The 20,075-nt window shown below is 45.0% G+C and overlaps 1 pseudogene; it reads right to left on the bottom strand.

Annotated features, from left to right (window-relative positions):
• The window catches only part of LOC26526812, a 33,575-nt pseudogene extending 14,313 nt beyond the window's left edge, over positions 1-19,262 (bottom strand).
• Between the last annotated feature and the right edge of the window lie 813 nt (positions 19,263-20,075).

Here is a 20,075-nt window from a genome sequence, read left to right as displayed (position 1 = left end):
TCACTAACTGTACTGGGTTCAGGTTGTGTTTCAACAACTATGGTCACCTTATTAACTGGCTCATCAATAAAGTCTTTTGTTCTACATTAGACGACTCTCCTTCTTTCCTTATATTTTGCTTCGTAGATTTGTCATTTACAGCCGTTGAAAAGATTTGTTCTTTACTAATGAACTCTTGCACTGCTTTTGATCTCTGAGGTTCAACTGGTTCCTTGGATATTTTACTTTCAGTAATTGTTGGAGGCAGAACCACGGTCTTTGAGACAATAGATGACCATGACATGGGTTGACTGGGTGAACTTTCTAAAACTGACTGAAGTTCTGGTTCTTGCTGTGTTTTAGGATCTTCGCGCATGGTACAATCAACATAAGGTTCTAAAACCACTGCGTCGACAGTTTCCGATTTTTTGGGATGCTTTTCCTTCTTTGGTTTTTGTTTCTTAGTCTTTTCCATCACTAAGGAGCGACATTCGTGGGAAATGAAATTATTTATTTCTTGCGAGTCATGGAATGCTGGTTCTAGAGCTTTAACATCATGGTCTGCAGATTGAGTAATTTTTGTAATAGGTTCCTGAACACCTTGTCGGACAATTGAAGACCACAAAGTGCTATCGGAACTGGGTATGTTCGTATGAACGTTATCATCCAAAATGTTATCGACCTTTGTTGACCACGACGTTTTTGATTCGGTTTTGGGAGATTCTTGTTCGAGTGGTATAATTTCGTCCTTAGACGCCAAAATTGTAGCTCCTTGCTCCTTCTTGAACGGGTTTTCTTTCTTCGCCTTTGGTTTAATCGAAGTTCCTGGAAGTTTAGCAGGCTCTTTTGCTTTTTGTCCTTTATCTAACTTTGATTCAGATGGGACTTCTACGTTATTCTTTTCTAAACTTATGAAATCCACAGTGTGACGCAAAACATCCGCATATGACGAATGCAGTTCCCATATATTAGAAGATAATGGCTTTGGCTGAGAAACTGTTTCCTCTTTGTTAGGCTCTTTCATTGGCTCATCTAAGACATCCATAATTGGTTTTTTGGCTACTTCAAGTTTCTTCACCGGCTCTACTACTTGCTTGGGTTCCTCGGAAATGGCATGCTCGCTAATGGTTTCGGTAGTTGTTGTTGTTGTAGTAACCGTTGTAATGGTCTTGGATTCGTCTACAACCGAATCTTCAACAATTGGCTTGACCTCGACTACTTCTTCGACGAGCGTTACTTGCCTCTCTGGCTTAGGAACTGGATCCTCTTCATCGTCAGAGAAGTTCATGGGTTCATCCAAGACATCCATCCAGGAGCTAGAAGAGTCATCGACGGGAAGACCGGCATATGCTGGTTTTTTGGCTACTTCAAGTTTCTTCACCGGCTCTACTACTTGCTTGGGTTCCTCGGAAATGGCATGCTCGCTAATGGTTTCGGTAGTTGTTGTTGTTGTAGTAACCGTTGTAATAGTCTTGGATTCGTCTACAACCGAATCTTCAACAATTGGCTTGACCTCGACTACTTCTTCGACGAGCGTTACTTGCCTCTCTGGCTTAGGAACTGGATCCTCTTCATCATCAGAGAAGTTCATGGGTTCATCCAAGACATCCATCCACGAGCTAGAAGAGTCATCGACGGGAAGACCGGCATACGCTGGCTTTTTGGGTTCTTCAGGTATGTTCACCGGTTCTACTACTTGCTTGGGGTCCTCGGGAATAACAAGTTCGCTAATGGTTTCGGTAGTTGTTGTTGTTGTAGTAACCGTTGTAATGGTTTTGGACTCGTCTACAACTGAATCTTCACCAATTGGCTTAGCCTCGACTTCTTCGACAAAAGTATTTTCCTTTTGCGGCTCATCTTCATCGTCAGAGAAGTTCATTGGCTCATCCAATACATCCATCCACGTGCTAGAAGAGTCATCGACGGGAAGACCGGCATACGCTGGTTTTTTGGGTTCTTCAGGTATCTTCACCGGTTCTACTACTTGCTTGGGTTCCTCGGGAATAGCATGTTCGCCAATGGTTTCGGTAGTTGTTATTGTGGTGGTCACTGTTGTAATGGTCTTGGATTCGTCCACAACCGAATCTTCAACAATTGGCTTGACCTCGACATCTTCTTCGATAAGAGTATCTGCCTTTTGCTGCTCAGGAACTGGTTCTTCTTCATCGTCAGAGAAGTTCATGGGTTCATCCAAGACATCCATCCACGAGCTAGAAGAGTCATCGACGGGAAGACCGGCATACGCTGGCTTTTTGGGTTCTTCAGGTATCTTCACCGGTTCTACTACTTGCTTGGGTTCCTCGGGAATAGCAAGTTCGCCAATGGTTTCGGTAGTTGTTATTGTGGTGGTCACTGTTGTAATGGTCTTGGACTCGTCCACAACCGAATCTTCAACAATTGGCTTGACCTCGACATCTTCTTCGACAAGAGTATCTTCCTTTTGCTGCTCAGGAACTGGTTCTTCTTTAGTTTCAGGAATTACTTTGAAAGGCGCCAGAGGAGTGTTCTCGGTTTCAGTAGTCACAGAGTCATCAGATATATGAACACTTTCGACTGGTTTTTGAACCACATCAACTGCATCTACAATCTGAGTGTTATTTTCTGCTAAATCTTTAAAGGGAGCCAGGGGTGTCTCGATACGTGTTACTTCAGTATGTGGTTTTGTTGGTTCGTCAAATTTGACCACTGTTCCTTCAACTTTCAGTGTGTCCTCGGAAATAGCAGGTTCGCTAATGGTTTCGGTAGTTATTGTTGTGGTGGTCACTGTTGTAATGGTCTTGGACTCGTTCACAGCCGAATCTTCAGCAATTGGCTTATCCTCGACTAGTTCTTCGGCAAGAGTTTCATCCTTTTGTGGCTCAGGAACTGGTTCTTCTTCATCGTCAGAAAAGTTCATGGGTTCATCCAAGACATCCATCCACGAGCTAGATGAGTCATCCACGGGTAGACCAGCATATGCAGGTTTCTTTGGTTCTTCAATTTTCATTACCGGTTCTTCTTTTTGCTTACGCTCCAGGGGGATGGCAGTTTCGCTGTTAGACTCCGTTGATATTGTTGTGGTGGTTACTGTTGTAATCGTTGTTGCTATCGGCAAGATTTTTGGTTTTTCTTCACAGGTTAATTGTATTTCTTGGATGGTTTCAATAATCTTGTTGATGTTGGCTTCGTCTCCATTCTCATGAGGAAGAGGAATTTCTATTTCATCTTCTATAAGTTCTTTCCACGATTTTCGTTCAGTAACCACGTTGTCCGCCCCATCGTCAATCATTTCAGACCATGACATTACGGGGGTACTTTCTAATTCACTTTGAACGGGTTCTTGCAAAGGTTCCTCCACTTTTGGAGCAATTCTTGGTTTGGTATTGCCACTCTTCTTTTTCTCAGAGATTTCAGGAGCTGGTTTGACACTTTCAGCTTCAATAAAATCAGTGACTTGATGACTAACGACAGATGACCAGGAATGACCAGCTTCTTTTTTATGTAGATCTCTTATGGGCTTCTCAATTCGATCGGCTCTTACTTGCTGTTTTACCTTTTCTACTTGTTTCGGCTTAGTTTCCTGGTTTGGTTTGGCCTTTGGTTTCAAGTCAGTCATATGATCAATTTGACTGGCGATTTTAGCCCAAGTAATAGTTTTCTCATCAAAAGGTTGTAATACCTCAACCACATCATTGCCCTCTGAAGTCGAATGAGCAATTATTGGTTCACGAATTTCCTTTTTGTTATTACGCTTGGTGGTGTTCTCAGACTGAGGCTTGGACTGGGGTTTTGAAATTTTACGTTCTTTCCGTGGTTGCACTTCCTTAGGCTCCTCTTGAAGGACTTCAACTGGCTTTTTACGAGAAGCAATGTCATCAACCCATTCGCCGGGCTTTTTTACCAGGGACGCCCAAGAGAAGGAGTTTTTCTGTGTTTTTGATAGGTTTAGATTCTTCCACTTCTACCTCACACTCCACAACAATGTCCTCCGAAGGTTCACTGCTTACTTCATCTTCGGGCTCTGCAACGGGAGTGGGTTTTTTTGTTGCCTTCTGTTTCTTGGGCTTTTGTGGCTTCTTATTATCCTTTTTGGTTGTTTTTGGTTCTTTTACCTCAGGCAATGGTGCGACAGCGGTTTTAATGTGAGTAACAGTGTTGTCAATCCATTCGCCTGGTCTTTTTACAAGTGAGGCCCAGGAGAACGCACTGCTACTCTCTAGCTTCTCGACAATTTCAGGCTCCGGTTTTGCCTCTACTGGTTCAGGTATAGCCACCACTGGCTCAGGCACAGATTCGGGTTGCTCGTCCTCTGATGTAGTTGAGACGGGCTCTACAATGGGTTTCTTAGACTTCTTTGTCTTCTTTGCCTTTGTGGTCTTCTTGGGCTCTTCCTTTTCTTTCTGGTGATGTTTATCTTTAGTTGTGACAGCTGTGTGTGAACTCAGTTTCTTAACTACGGTTGTATCTGACCAATCGCCGGGTCTCCGCACAAGGGCTGACCATGTCAGCTCGGATGTGCTGGAAACATCCCTTTCATCGGAAGACGGCTCTTTGGAACTTTCTGTTGTTGGTTTCGATAATTCACTTTCTGTCGTAGGCTTGGACAGCTCACTGTCGCTATTTGTCTTAGATTTGTCGCTTTCGGTGCTTGGTGCAGGAAGTTCAATACTCTTTTCTTCCTGGCCCTTCTCTGGCTTCGATTTTTTCTTCCGATCTTGGGCTTTAGTATTGACCATGGCTGGCTTGTGCGGGATTTCTTTATGCACCTCAGTAGATGGGACGTCAGTTATAACTCCAGAGTTGAGTAGCACGTCAGCATACGATTTACCATCCCGGTTCTTGTTCCAAACATTCTCCACTTCTTCGACTATTTGTATTGGTTCTGTAACACTTGCTTCTGGAGCAGGCTGGACATCAATAATTTGTTCTTGTATTTCCACCTTTTTGTTTTGTCGCTTTGAGGGCTTTACCTTTTTAGCCTTTTGAAGTGGGCCAATGGTTTGTTCAGACTTGTTCCTGGGAATGAATTCGTTGTATACTCTTTCATTCGCAAGGAACGTATGTGTTTGGTCGGAGAAGGTATGTTTTAAATAAGATGGAGTAAACTCAGGTGCGTCCGCCGACAAGGTGGAAGTAAAGCCAATGTTTCCAGTATTAGAAATGGTGTCCTCCAAAACGCTGGACCATGTATCAATAGGCCCCTCTAGAGGCTTCTCTATCTGACTGACTTCTTCTACTACATTACTAAATATCTGCGGTTCAGCTTCCTCTTCGGCAGGAAGAGAGTTCTTCTCAGATTCAGTTTGGTTGGTGGATGTAACAATTGTGGTCGTAACAGTTGTAATTATTTTGGATTCATCTACAACCGAATCTACAACAATTGGCTTAGCCTCGACTACTTCTTCGACAAGAGTATTTTCATTTTGTGGCTCAGAAACTGGTTCCTCTTCATCATCAGAGAAGTTCATTGGCTCATCCAAGACATCCATCCACGAGCTAGAAGAGTCATCGACGGGAAGACCGGCATACGCTGGTTTTTTGGGTTCTTCAGGTATCTTCACCGGTTCTACTACTTGCTTGGGTTCCTCGGGAATAACAAGTTCGCCAATGGTTTCGGTAGTTATTGTGGTGGTCACTGTTGTAATGGTCTTGGATTCGTCCACAACCGAATCTTCAACAATTGGCTTAACCTCGACATCTTCTTTGACAAGAGTATCTTCCTTTTGCTGCTCAGGAACTGGTTCTTCTTCACTTTCAGGAATTACTTTGAAAGGCGCCAGAGGAGTGATCTCGGTTTCAGTAGTCACAGAGTCCTCAGATATATGAACCGTTTCGACTGGTTTTTGAACCACATCAACTGCATCTACAATCTGAGTGTTATTTTCTGATACATCTTTAAAGGGTGCCAGGGGTGTTTCGATACGTGTTACTTCAGTATGTGGTTTTGTTGGTTCGTCAAATTTGACCACTGTTCCTTCAACTTTCAGGGTGTCCTCGGAAATAGCAGGTTCGCTAATGGTTTCGGTAGTTATTGTTGTGGTGGTCACTGTTGTAATGGTCTTGGACTCGTTCACAACCGAATCTTCAACAATTGGCTTATCCTCGACTAGTTCTTCGGCAAGAATTTCATCCTTTTGTGGCTCAGGAACTGGTTCTTCTTCATCGTCAGAGAAGTTCATGGGTTCATCCAAGACATCCATCCACGAGCTAGAAGAGTCATCGACGGGAAGACCGGCATACGCTGGTTTTTTGGGTTCTTCAGGTATCTTCACCGGTTCTACTACTTGCTTGGGTTCCTCGGGAATAGCAAGTTCGCCAATGGTTTCAGTAGTTGTTGTTGTGGTGGTAACTGTTTGTAATGGTCTTTGATTCGTCCACAACCGAATCTTCAACAATTGGCTTGACCTCGACTGCTTCTTCGACGAGCGTCACTTGCCTCTCTGGCTTAGGAACTGGTTCCTCTTCATCATCAGAGAAGTTAATAGGTTCTTCCAAGACATCCATCCACGAGCTAGAAGAGTCATCGACGGGAAGACCGGCATACGCTGGTTTTTTTGGGTTCTTCAGGTATCTTCACCGGTTCTACTACTTGCTTGGGTTCCTCGGGAATAGCAAGTTCACCAATGGTTTCGGTAGTTGTTATTGTGGTGGTCACTGTTGTAATGGTCTTGGACTCGTCCACAACCGAATCTTTAACAATTGGCTTGACCTCGACATCTTCTTCGACAAGAGTATCTGCCTTTAGCTGCTCAGGAACTGGTTCTTCTTCATCGTCAGAGAAGTTCATGGGTTCATCCAAGACATCCATCCACGAGCTAGAAGAGTCATCGACGGGAAGACCGGCATACGCTGGTTTTTTTGGGTTCTTCAGGTATCTTCACCGGTTCTACTACTTGCTTGGGTTCCTCGGGAATAACAAGTTCGCCAATGGTTTCGGTAGTTATTGTTGTGGTCACAGTTGTAATGGTCTTGGATTCGTCCACAACCGAATCTTCAACAATTGGCTTAACCTCGACATCTTCTTTGACAAGAGTATCTTCCTTTTGCTGCTCAGGAACTGGTTCTTCTTCACTTTCAGGAATTACTTTGAAAGGCGCCAGAGGAGTGATCTCGGTTTCAGTAGTCACAGAGTCCTCAGATATATGAACCGTTTCGACTGGTTTTTGAACCACATCAACTGCATCTACAATCTGAGTGTTATTTTCTGATACATCTTTAAAGGGTGCCAGGGGTGTCTCGATACGTGTTACTTCAGTATGTGGTTTTGTTGGTTCGTCAAATTTGACCACTGTTCCTTCAACTTTCAGGGTGTCCTCGGAAATAGCAGGTTCGCTAATGGTTTCGGTAGTTATTGTTGTGGTGGTCACTGTTGTAATGGTCTTGGACTCGTTCACAACCGAATCTTCAACAATTGGCTTATCCTCGACTAGTTCTTCGGCAAGAATTTCATCCTTTTGTGGCTCAGGAACTGGTTCTTCTTCATCGTCAGAGAAGTTCATGGGTTCATCCAAGACATCCATCCACGAGCTAGAAGAGTCATCGACGGGAAGACCGGCATACGCTGGTTTTTTGGGTTCTTCAGGTATCTTCACCGGTTTCTACTACTTGCTTGGGTTCCTCGGTAATAGCAAGTTCGCCAATGGTTTCAGTAGTTGTTGTTGTGGTGGTAACTGTTGTAATGGTCTTTGATTCGTCCACAACCGAATCTTCAACAATTGGCTTGACCTCGACTGCTTCTTCGACGAGCGTCACTTGCCTCTCTGGCTTAGGAACTGGTTCCTCTTCATCATCAGAGAAGTTAATAGGTTCTTCCAAGACATCCATCCACGAGCTAGAAGAGTCATCGACGGGAAGACCTGCATATGCTGGTTTTTTGGGTTCTTCTGGAATCTTCACCGATTCTACTACTGGATTAGAAGATGTTTCGCTTACAGATTCGGTCGTTATTGTTGTGGTGGTTTCAGTTGTAATGGTCGTCGTCTGGTCTACAATTGGAGCTTCAATTATTGGCTTTGGCTCGACGAATTCTTCGATTTGTTCAGTTTGGGCATCCTCAGGAATATAAGTTTTCGCCGAGGTACTTTGCATTTTCTGTTTTTGTTGCAGTCTCTGTAATGGTGTCGCAGTTATCCTGAACTGGTGATTCTTCAATTTTCTGGACATTTTCATAAATTTCTGTGATATCTGGTTCAGTTCTGGAGGCTTCCTGAAGCTCGTAAGCTTGAAGGGTTTTCTGTCTGGCTTCCGCCTACTAATGGACAGTATGTCGAATTTGGGAATCTCGAAGTGGTATATAGCTGGAACATTTTCTGTTTGTTGGTCTACATTGAAAGTCTTTGTAGTTGTTGAACCCACGTCGGTGACGGCAGACTCTATGTTTGTTACGTTGTCAATGACAAAGCTTACCGACTTTGGTGGCGATACAGGATCAGGTTCGATAGGATTTACCTGCTCAATTGCTTTAGACTTAGAATTTATTATGTGATAATTACCCTCAGCAATAGTAAGTTTGGAGATGTCAAATTTGGGAATTTCAAATATTTTGTTTAAAGGTGAAAGTTTCTCAATATTAGTGATTATACTTAAAGTGCTTACCGTGTTAGCCACAAATGCTTCAGCAATTAATGCGCTTGGTTTATCAGGTACAATTTCATTAGCGATATTAGTAGGAGTACTTGACTGAGTTTCACATGGATTTCTACTGGCACTTCTTCTTGGGTGGAAACAGGGACAACTTCTACTATAGACTCTCGGTAAAGAATATCTGAATTGTTCTGCTCGATTAACTTAATGGTTGAGATTAGGGACGAGTCTTCAGAAATATTAAGGAGCAATTTCTCTGACTCTGGAACAGGGATCGGCTTTGTATCTACAATCGACGTCATCAATGGTTGAAACAAGAGGATCTTGGGAAACTATTTTTACTTCTACAATCGGGGCAATAGGGTCCTGCTTAACTGAGGGTTCAACGACATCAGTAAGATTTTCAACTACTGAGACAACACTAGGAGCTTCATTACCTTTGCTTTCTTCTAGAATGACCTGAACCGTTTCTTGTTTAATAAATTCTTCAGGAATGGCGGGACGCTTCTTTTATCTTTCTTAGACAATTTCTTCTGAATGTCCTCGAAGAGCTTCTGCTCTTCAGGGCTCAATTCTGCAGGATTACTTTCGGGTAAAACTGTTTGGGTCGCTTTTGGTTCGTCTAAATTGGTGGAATGAACTGGATCTGGCTTTAATTCTATTGGTTCTGGAACTTCAGATTTGGACAATTCAACTACTTCAATCACGGAATTCTCATTACTTTCGGCTGCTCTTTGCAGGGATTCCACATTTTCAGTCACAGTCTCGGTCACCCGAAGACTAACCTCCGGAAAATCAAGATGCATTTTCACAATAGGTGTCTTCAGCTTCTCTTCATGGGTAATAAGGGAAATTTTTTGAACTGTGCCCGGTGGATAAGCACCGTCAATGCCTTCTCCCACGAAAAGAACATTTGTGCCATCTTCGGTTTCGAAGCTTCGTCGTTGCGTAGTCGTTAGTATCGTGTTCTTGGTAGTCGTCGTAGTAGTGGTAATACTATCCGTCCTCGTTCAAAGCCCCATTAGTCTTGTTTGTAGCAAATTGCTGTTCAGCCAGCTTAGGCAAGTCCCCTGTGCTTGTTTCGATGCCAATAACCTTGACACCAGTGGGACTGTCCTTCAATCCTAACTGAATACTTGCACCCAAATTATCTAGCTTTAGTTCGGAACTAGGCGTCACAGCAGGGGAGGTTGACCTCGAGGGAAACAAGTGGACTAATTGGTCTTTGATCGGGCATCTCAATGCTTGAAGTCACGATCACATCGCTTGGTGTCTCGCTTTCCGTAAGATGAATACGTCCGTCATTGGAAATCCTCTTTGTAATGCGCATCGTTCGAATCGTCGTAGTTTTGATAATTGCACCATCGATTTGGCTGGATGTGGTGGAAGTATCGCTCGGCACTTCCGAAAAAGCTGGCGAGGGTTCGCGGACTGTCACTGGGTCAGTGGCAGTGTTGGTCTCCTCCGTGGTTGTTTCTCCATCTTCATTCAGCTTTTTCACGATCTTCGTAGTACGCACAGTTGTTGTCTTAGTCACACCACCACTAGCCTCCTCAGCAGGCTCCTCCGCTTCCGTTTTTTCAGTCTCCGACTCCGGAGCATCGACAATCACACCAACCGTTTGTTCCGTGTTTTGGGTAACCTTTTTAACAATTTTTGTTGTTCGAACAATTGTTGTCTTGACAACATCACCAACCCCAGAAGATTCTGGCTCAGGTGTTGTAGTTTCTTCAATTGGATAACTGATCTCAAGTTCCTCGATAGCTGGCACCTCCGTGACGGTTTTTACTGGCATTGTATAATTATCAGTCGCGTTCTGTTCTGCGCTGATAAAGTCAATAATTGTGGACTTTTCTTGACTAGCCTGGGGAATTTTACTAGATGTTGCAGTAATTAGGAGCTTGTCCTCAACTCCAATTGGGGCCTCCGGAACTGCTGGCAGTTCGACGGTTTCAATTACACCCAAAACAGTGTTGTTTTCTGGTTCAACAGGACCAGCAGGAACCTCCGGTAGGTTAAGGATTTCTCGTTCATTTTCGGTGACAGTCTTGGCCACAGCCTTTGTAGTTCGCATTGTCGTGGTCTTGGTTATACCCTCGCTGTTTGACTCGGTGGTAACCGATTCAGCAACGACAGGTGCATCTTCCACAATTGGTAGAGATACTTCGGGTTCACTGCTTGTCTCGCTGACATTTTCACTCTCATGGGAAATCTTTTTGACAATTTTGGTGGTACGCACAATTGTAGTTTTAATTACACACCCTCCTCAGACTGAATATCAACTGGAGGCGAAACGGTGGATGTCACTTCCAGTGATGGTTCCTCTTTGCATTCATCTACCTTGGGAGATATGATTGTTTTGGTTGTTTTGGTTTTAGTTGTTTTTACCACGCCCTCATCGCTAACTTCGCGGCTATTCGACTCGGATTTTTCAATCTTGGCCGGTTCTAATGCTTCTTCCGCCAAATCGTAAGATCCCAAAGACGAGGGTGCATCTGAGTACGTTGAAGAGGTCATCTCCTGACTTTCCTGCTGATTTGAGATTTTCTTCACGATTTGGTTGTACGAATAACTGTAGTCTTAATGAGGCCACTATCATCGCTGACAGTGGTTTGCTCCGACGAAAGAGTTTGATTATTATCCGTTGTAATTGCACTTGTTATGTTCAGGGGCTCTGTGATTTCTTGTTGGGGCTCTGCGATTTCTTGTTGTGGCTCGACAATTTCGACAACCTTCGGGGCGATAACAGTTCTGGTTTGTTCTCCAATAACTTTTGCTTCTTCTTATCCTTTCTCGAAGGCTTTTGTGGCTTATTTTGCTCCTGCTCAACCACAACTTCTTTGGAAACTTCAGGTTCAGTACGGCTTTCCACCTTAGCAGGCTTTTCCACGATCAATTCCTGCGACTCAGGCTGCGTTATTTCCTCAGCCTGTTTGATGACTTCCTCAACCACATTATGGGCAGCATCCTTTATGACATCCAACGAATGTACCACTGTGGTAGGCAGTAGTGTAACGTCGCGCTCCACTTCCGGTTCATCCTCAAAGACCTGCTCAACTATTTCCTCTCCGTCTTCGGTGATGCGCTTCAAGATGCGCTTTGTCTTGGTGATGACGGTCTTAGTTATCGATCCCTGCTGCACGATTGTATCCTGGGTTGCAGCGAATCCTGTCACTTCGATGGGCTCCTCATTGGTGGTGGTCTCGATTGTTGGTAGGTTGTACTGCTCAACGCAGATGTTCTCTTCAGGCAAATCATCAATGACGTCTTCCTCAACAATCTCCTCCTTACCATCTACAATGCGCTTCACTATGCGCTTGGTAATATGCTTAGTTATTGTTCGCGTTGTGATGGTTGTAGTTCCACTTTCCGTTGAGATGATTAGTCGATGTGGTAACCGTGGGCTCGCCTTCGATAATGGTCTCAGTTATATTGGAAGGTGCCTCCTCTATTGAAGATGTCGTATCCGTGGTTGATTTCGTAACAGTGTCGGTAGTCGTAAGTGCTAAATCTGAAAAACCATTTTCATATTGAACAGTCACCTTTTCTTCTTCTGTTGTTTCAGGAATTGTTTCTGATAACGTTTCAACTGTTTCCTGAATAGAAACTATAGGCTCCGTAATATGTTCAGTACTCTCCACCGAAGCCAAAGCAATTGTAATATCTTCCTTAGGTTCCTTCTTAGAACGTTTTTTGTCCTTTTTCGTGGGCAGAGCAGGAGTGACCTCAAACTGAACAGCCGGTTCCACATTTTCTGTAACAATGACCGAGGTCTCAACAACTGTTTTGGACTGCTTCTTTTCCCTTTTCGAAGAAGTTGCAGTACCTTGTTCCTTCACTTGAGAAACATCGGTTGTTTCAATCACAACTGGCGTTACCAACTCCTTTTCGATAACCACCTCCTCAGTTGGCTTCCTAATCACTTCTGGCTCAACAACTGCCTTGGTCTTTTTCTTGTCCTTCTTCGAAGGCAGTGCCTGGATATGAGGCTTTGCCAACTCTACATCCTCGGTAGCGGCTGGTTGAAGAACCTCCTTTTCAACTACCGACTGGACCACAGTTGTCGTTTGCTTTACTTGCGTCTTTGGAACATCAGCTGGCTTGACAGTCTCCTTTTCAATAGAAGGTTCTTTCGTTATGGTGGTTTCAACCTCCTTAACGGCTGTCTTGACTTGTTTCTTCTCCTTTCTGGTCGGAGCGACTGGTGCCACTTCCACAACAGGTACATCTGACTGAGCAGTTTCTTTTTCCTTGACTGGCTTTTGTTTCTTTTCTCTCTTCGAGGGAACCGGAACTGGTTCTACGGGCTCAACAGATGGCTCAACGATTTTCTTTATCACAGTTTTTTCAAGCACAGTTTCCTTTTTCTCTACAGGGGGAAGGGCCGATTGCGTATCTTTCTTAGATGGCACTGAAATAGCGACGCCTGGCTCAACATTTGCGTTGACCACATTATCAGTGGACTTCTTTGGCTTCTTCGATTTTCTTGCCTTTGGCTCAGGCTTAGAAGTCTCTTCAACTACAGGATTGGGTGCTGGAGCATCAACAACAAGTTTGGTTTCCACCGAGGCAACACCATTTGTATCCGGAGACAGTGGTTTTTTACCCGTCCGACCATCTTTCCTGGTGCTCTGTTTAATGGGTAGTGGTTCCGGTTGAGTTTCGTGCCTCACTCTCTTAGAACGCGAGGATCGTGAGTCCACATTGTGTTCCCATGTCGACGATTTCTCGACATGTCGGGCTGGTTGGGTAGTCTTATTGCTAAAAGTAGTGGTACTGATAGTACCAGCCTGATCCGTCTTGCGCTGCAAAGGCGGCGAGGACGTGAGGCGCACTGGGGTCGGTTGCTGACTGGATGGCTGGAAAACTGGATGTTCATTGTGGTGGAGACCGAAAAGGACTTCGGCGTAAGTGCTGCCTGTACTAATGTCCTGGGGCCGGATCTGTTGGTTGCTTCGCCTCTGGGCCTGGGGATGCACCACGACAGTGGTGGGCATTTCTATGGGGGCCTGTGGGGCATCTTCTACCCCGACGACTTCCCAAACCTGCTGCATTATCTCAGTTGGCTGTGTCTGTTCGAAGACAGTTGAGGTCTCTGTTACATAGGTGGTGGTGGTAATAGTTTGTTGAGTGCGGACTTGCGACTGAGTCTCGACTTGGGTCTGTGGTGCTTGTGGTTCATCCAATGGTATGGTTTCAATAGCATCAACATCGAACTGACCAAATGTGATATCAGGTCGCGGTTCGTCTAGCTCAAGTTCCTGTGGCTCTACAGGTCGCAGCATTTGAACATGCTCTTCAATATAGTACGGCTCCTCCTGGACCACAGTGGCAAGAGGTTGGATTTGCTGGGTGCTGGTGGTCAGGGGTTCTGCACTTTGTTGGACGATGGAAGCCAATGTGGTAACAACGCGATCCAGCACGCTGTTGCCGGTCGTCGAGGGAAGAGTGTTCTCCACGCGATATGGATCAAGCAGATGTCTGATCCACTGTTTCCTGCGGGTACTCAGGCATGGGTTCCGTTTGCTGCTGCTGTGAATATTCCGGCGAGTACTCCGCCGTTTGCTGTGTGTAGTAGATTTGGTTTGGCTCTGCCGGATAAACCGTGGAATAGGTCTCTGTCTGGGGCACCGGCTGATAGTAACCTGCTAAAAGCTGATATTGCGTAGTGGCTGGTGGAACTGCTACCTGTTGATACTGTATGGGATACTGCATCTGCATTATCTGCTCGTAGTAGTTCTGTGGGGCCTGCTGCTGCTGTGGATCCGTCGCAGATCCCGTGACATAACCCCACTGACCGCTGTCGGCCACGTTTTCGTACATTGTCTGATACAACTGCGGATCGGGCTGCAAGTAGGTGGCTGCAATCTGTTCGGCAGTCATTGGTACTTCATAATTGCTGGGGGCTTCTTGCTCCTGTTGCTGAGGAGTAGAATAGTCGAGTATTGTGCTCGGTTCGGTGATGTACTGTTCCAATTGTGGTTGCTGTTGCTGTTGCTGTTGCTGCGTTTCCTTGACGGGCTCTGGATCAGGTTGGGGTATAAATATGCTGCCTGAAACTTCTGCGCTGGCATCCACAACATCCTGAATGGTCAGGTCGGAACGTTCCTGAACTGCCTGAGCGGCCTGCTGTTCGGCCCTGATCCGCTCCAGCTCCAGTCCCCGAAGAACCTCCGCGTAGGAAGTCGATCCTGGTACCCACATGGGACTGCGGGAACGTGTCCGGTCATCAGCTGGCAAGAAGAGTTGCTCCTGTTCTTGTGGTTGCTGTGGCTCCAATTGAATCTCGATCGAGGGCTGTGGTTGTTGAGGTCGGCGTCTGGGAGATCGACCACGGCGTTCTGGACGCGGTGGCTGAAGCTTCTTACCGGCTTTCGGGTGGTGCTGTTGGTGTCTCTGCTCGCTTTCGATGAACTGGGTGTTGGGGTTGGTTGTCGTTGTCGTTGTCATAGCTGTGTTAGGAACCGTGTTTGATGTATTCTCGCTGGGTGGTGTGATCTGTTGGTGGTGCTCATAGATATATGTGGGCATGGTGCTGCCACCGCCATTGAACTCGAATCCCTCCTGGCTCTGATCGTCATCCCCGTGCGTACTTCTCGAAGTCGTTGTCGTGGTTGTGGTAGTCTTAATGGTTGTAATGGTGGTCTGGTTCTGAGTATCGTTCGATTTTTGTTGCCGAGTCGTCGTAGTCGTTGTCGTCGTGGAGGAGTCTCGTTCTTGTCGGGAATTGGTTACCGATTCATTACCGCTGCTTACCGGACTCGCTTGTCCCGACAGCACTTCAGCATAGGTTAGACCCACTGCCGCCGTTGGCTTCATAAGCAACGAGACAGTCGATGAAGTGGTCACCACTGAATGGGGATCCAGCGCATAGGACTTTCGAGCGGTCGCATCGTAGACTTGCTGCATGCCATCGATTGATTCTCTCATTGCCTAATTGTTCATCATCACGGTTCACATATCAGAGTGAGAGAAAGTGGGAGAGATGGGGGGAAGATTTGCCAAAAACGTTAGCTTTGATATGATTGCAGGGGTTTGAAAGTGGGGGACTCAAGGCTAAGCTACCTAAGAGTTACAAGAGTCCTAGCTCCCTCATAAATTATACTCGAAAGGGGCTTGCGTTTTTAAAATATAATTTGATAATTTAATTTATTCTTTAAAATAGTATATATATATGTATATAGATAATTGTAAATTCTTAAACACGGGTCATGTTTCATTGATTAGAGTAGTGACGGCAGTTGACAGTTGTACCGAAGCCACCGTTCCTGGGAGAAGGAGATCGGTGGCAGGGGCAAACGGAAGACGCCGGGGTGGCTGCTTTGGCTTTGATCTAGTCCTAGATTGGCTTTATCTTATGGTTAAGGGTGTGGCATCCTAAATCTCTAGCTTGGCATCGTCCGGCGTGCCGCGATGTATTAACAACTTGATGCGCTCATTACGTGCAGTTATTTTCGAATGCAGATTTTTGACACGTTCCCGGCATGCCTATTGTTCATATATATAGGGTATAGATGGTGCATGTTTTTGAAAGAGTTCGAATGGTTGGCGTGAGAGCAGAGATTTATATATATAGTATATAGAGAAGAAATACAAGAGATGTCAGCATATATATTGAGATTCGTTTATGGTAATTCAAAGACAGCGAGCACATCATACGCCATGGGATAGATACAGGAAAAGCGACCATTCACCATGTTCGATATTTCGTTTTAATAGAAGAAGTAAGCAGTACCCATGTGTGTTTAAATATGTGTGTGATAAGGGGTTGTTTATTCGATGGGGTTGTTAAAGGTGGGGTGGTTACATCGGAATGTGGCAGATTTGGATTAGTCACCGGTTTGTAAGTAGCGTAACAAGCAAGCGAGCAAAGCCCAAGATAAGTTGTATTTGGTTTAATATACGATTAGTAAGAATCAAGTTTATGAAGTGTGTTTAATAATTTGCATGTTTGTTTTTCGATTGTTTTCAGCGCAACGACACCAGGATTTTTGTTTATATTCAACAAAAGTTACGTAGAGAAAAGATAAAAAGAAATACAATTGTCAAAAATAAAATACCAAATCAAATTATAACCGTAACCATAATTAAATTTAACCGACTTTCGCTATTACAATACCAGAAAGATATAAAAGATTTTTAGAGAAAGAGAGAGCTGCTTGGTGAAGAATATGTTTGCTTGGCTAAGCTGACTAAATGAATAATCAAATAAAAGTAAAAGTAAAATAAAAGTAGATGAAATTAAACCAAAAGAATTTTTTAAATGTCTAGGCCAAAGCTTAATGTGTAAATGTGCCATAAAATGTGACGATTTAAATGCGATGTGATGACTGTACTTTCTCTTATGGTTGTGTGTGTGTGAGAGGTCAGGTGAAGGGAAATCAAAAGTTCTCATAGCAAGAGCTGCCCCAAATATCATCAAAATTAGCTAGAGTCCCAAATTGAATTGAATTCTAAGATTGCCACTTACCGCCAACATGCAGTTCGCAATGTAAAGTTAAATTTTAGTAATAAATGTACAAGCTATTTTAAAAAACTAGGGAAATCTTGATTTTAACCTATGCTAGGCCACCTGGTTCTAAATATAATCTATAAACTTTGTTTATGACCAACAAAAACAATGGCAAGCAGCATGGCCCTAAAAATAGTCCGTGTGATTATCTGGAGGAGGAATTTGCTTTTCTCATCTGGGTGGCCTAACTTATTTGTTTCCTTGGCATTCAAAATGCTTTCGGCCGCAGCACGTGACAAATGGTAATGATGAGATCTTAAAGATCCTAAAGATCCGATACTGATGAGGAACAATTTTGTGGGTAGTTTTCCCAATGAGAGCGGTATGAAAGCAATGAGTTTTGAGAGTGTGAGCTGCACGGTTGGTAAATGAGAGATGAATGATTTTGAACATAAGGAAACGCAAAGATGAAATGTAAATGATGAATGATGATTTGTGTGAGCATTTGTGTGATATATGTATGATGGCAAAACGAATTCGAAAATAAAAAAACGTAATAGAATTTTGCCAAACAAATAGAATGAAATGAAATAAGAAAATAATAAGGCGCCTTGTTTCTTTTGTTTTTAAACAAACGAAATAATAAAATAAATTAAATACGCAGCCACCGTGCAACTGTTTTTCTTCAGACCTACCCGCACACACTAAAGCGTAGGGGGCAAAACGATTCCATAGATTAATCAAGTATTTATTATATATTCGGGTAAAGGGTTAATAACTTTTTTTGGTTGTTCTGTCAACTGTTTGTTCATAGCGATGAAGGATCGTTCACAGCAATGAAGAAATGAGGTAGAGATCAAAAGGGATGGGGCTTCAACATTGGATAACCGACTTAACTAACGAATAGCCTGGCAATATATCTGCTACAATTGAATTAAACTCCTAGCTGCTAGCTGTTCGCTAAACGGGTCTACTAAGTCTATCAAAGACTGGACGGTACGTACCTGTTGCTCGGCTAATGCGCGATCGCGATCGTGCGGCAAGTACGTGGGCGCCATCACCAGGCGGAGCTGCTGCTCCTCCTGGATGATGCGCTGGCGCAGGGACTGCATCTGCTGCTGGTAAACATCGATCTGGGCCAGCGTCTGCTCGAGGCTCTGCGACTTGGCCCTGACCAATTCGCCGAGGCCGTCGAGCACGCGGACCAGATCATCGACATTCTCGCTCAGGCGCGGATCACCGCCCATGCCATTGCGGAAATGAAACCTGTGGACGAGATGGTAAGCAGGGATTAGCCATGCCGTCGCCCCCAGTACTCACCTCCAGTTTCTCGATGGACAGTCTCAGTTTCGTTTTCTGCACATTGATATCGGCCAGGGTCTTCTCACAGAAGCCGAGCTGATCGCGCAGCGGTTTCTTCTGCTGCTGCGAGGAGTCCAGTCCCTGCTTCGTCTTTTCGTGCCAGGAGCGTATATCCTTAATCTTGCGTTCACATTGGTCCCACTCCTCGCAGGCCTCTTGCAGCAGGGAGTTCTACAAGATACAATATGGAATATGGGGGAAAAAGGACGTTGAATAATGGTTGGACTTCAAAAGAGATTCCTCCACTCTGGTGGTGGTTTGGCACTTTACCCTCTCTAGCAGCACCGCTTCCACGGATATCTTCGCATCCTCGGCCTCCTGCAGTTTGTCCTTGAGATCACCCACAGTCGTCACCTGGCCAATGTGCTCCAGTTCCTTATCCATTTCGCTCAGATGCTTCACAATCGGTTTAATACTCTTCACAGCCGTCACATAGTCGTTCAGTTTGTTGCGTGCCTCGGGCAGGGTGCGCAGCTCGATGGTCTGGTCGATAAAGGTGCGCTTCTCGGAAGCCCACGACATCACGATCTGGTAGAGGTTCATGAACCTCGTCCACGCGTCCAGACTATCGCCCACCGCCTGCTTCTTCTCGTCCAGCCAGCCGCGTACCTGGGCCAGCGATGCGGCCAACTGGTCGATGGTCGTCTGCACCAGCGTCTTCTCCTCGCTGTTGCGACAGTTCTCGATGATCAGTTGGCCATTGGTCTTGACCAGGGTGAAGCGTTCGTAGATGGCGGTGATCTCGTGGTTAATGCGCTGCAGCAGCTCCTTCATCTGTGTGGTGTGAGGCTTCTCTCCTGCACCTGCACCTCCGCCTGGAGCAGCCAAAGCTGCACTGCGTCCACACCGGCCACGTATTCGGTGCGCACGGTTTCGCCCGCTTGAAATCCTTCTCTTTGGTCTCCATGGTCACCTGGACTCTCGCTCGGCGAGTAGCTCAAGAGCCGTAAACTCCTGGGCAATATCGCTGGGCAGCTGATTCTGTTTGGCCTGGTAGTGGGCCGTTGTCTGGGCCACCAGTGATTTGCTCTCCTCGGCGGCCTGCTGCACCTGACTGTTCAGTGATTAGGAGCTGTTCCGTTTGGGCTATGTGCTCGTCGTAGACGTGAACCGATTGGAGTTGATCGTGAAGCGCGTTTAGCTTGTCCTGCAGCTGCGAGATGCGACGGAAGACTTGCTCGATCTCCTCGAGATCCTTGCTAACCTGTTGCTCCTTATCGCGCAGAGTGTCGTTCAATCTGAAAAACAGAGCGGTTTGTTAAAGTTTCAGGGGCACGTTATTCAATGGCATGCAGTCGATGGGTAGACAGTGTGAAGACCACGCGGTTCCGATGGTATAGACCAAGTTCTATTCCGTACACGCGAAGAGATCTGAAAGACCTCTATCTATAGAGATATTTGGGGTGCTAAAAGTTATTCTGCTGGCACAAAAGGCTGAAATATTCTGAAGTTTTCAATGTTCTTTTGCTGCGCATATATATATATCGCTATATATATCTCTGTGTAAGATCCACTGGGCTTTGGCCTCGAGGCTGCGAAGATTTCCGTGAAAAATGAATGCTGCCGTTTGGCTACAAGAGAGTTTTCTAAATGAAATGCCTCGACCACATTTGCTTGGGGCCACAGAAAATTTTCGAAATTCGAAAAAGATTTTCGTACATTTCTCATAATTCGAAATTGCCTTGATCCCATTGAGAGCCAAAGAGCGAAACTTTTCTTC

The sequence above is a fragment of the Drosophila erecta genome, unplaced genomic scaffold (assembly GCF_003286155.1).
Source record: "Drosophila erecta strain 14021-0224.00,06,07 unplaced genomic scaffold, DereRS2 tig00000075-arrow-arrow-pilon, whole genome shotgun sequence".
NCBI classification, from domain to species: domain Eukaryota; kingdom Metazoa; phylum Arthropoda; class Insecta; order Diptera; family Drosophilidae; genus Drosophila; species Drosophila erecta.
This window is presented reverse-complemented; position numbering and strand designations above follow the sequence as displayed.